Raw genomic sequence first — 1,030 nt, 5'->3', positions numbered from 1 at the left:
CCGCCCTCAAAGTGATGGCCAAAGTGAGAGGGTGAATAAATGTATTGAGAATTATCTTAGGTGCATGACTTTTCATAGGCCAGTACAATGGAAGCAATGGTCACCCCTAGCTGAGTGGTGGTACAATACCAATTTCTATACCAGTTTAGGTTGTACTCCCTTTGAAGCCTTGTATGGTTTTACTCCACCACAGTTATCAGTTGGTCCACTTCTAGATACTACTGTCTAGGCTGCTGGTGATGCTGTTATAAGGAGGCAACAAGTTCAACAATTGTTGCAAGATAACTTGATTAAACCTCAGGAGAGGATGAAGTTATATGCAGATAAAAAAAGAACTGAAAAGGAATTTCAGGTGGGTGACATGATTTTTCTCAAGCTCCAGCCTTATAGACAAACATCCTTAGCTCTCAGAAGAAAACTCAAACTCAGTTCCAAGTTTTATGGGCCGTACAAAGTCATTGCCAAGGTGGGGCAAGTTGGTTACAAACTGGAATTACCTCCTACCTCCAAAAGTACATCTTGTATTTCATGTTTCTCTATTGAAGAAGAAGGTGGGATCCAAGATCACTACTTAGACTTCACTACCCCAGACTGGAGATGATGGACAGTTTTTGGTTGCTCCAGTTGCCATCTTACAAAGGCAGATGGTTAAGAAGGGAAATGTTGCTGCCATTAAGGTCTTAGTACAATGGTCGAATTTAGCTCCTGAGGATGACACTTGGGAAGATTATGCACATTTGAAAGCCAAAATCCCCTCATTTTGATCCTTGAGCACGAGGATCATTTTAAGGGGAAGGGTATGTCATGGTCTGTGGGAGTCGTTCATTTCAATTTCGGCAGAGTTCAATTATAAAAAAGACGGAAGGTTCTCATTGCAAAACAACGGGAAAGTTGAAGGGTCGATGTTAGATTAGCCGGTATAGATCAACGATCATCTTTAGCAATATCAAATAACGACTGAGAGAGAGAGAGAGAGAGAGAGAGAGAGAGAGAGAGAGAGAGAGAGAGAGAGAGAGAGAGAGAGAGAGAG

This window comes from Nicotiana attenuata, chromosome 2, assembly GCF_001879085.1.
Source record: "Nicotiana attenuata strain UT chromosome 2, NIATTr2, whole genome shotgun sequence".
NCBI classification, from domain to species: Eukaryota; Viridiplantae; Streptophyta; class Magnoliopsida; order Solanales; family Solanaceae; genus Nicotiana; species Nicotiana attenuata.
Note: the sequence above shows the minus strand (reverse complement) of the source record.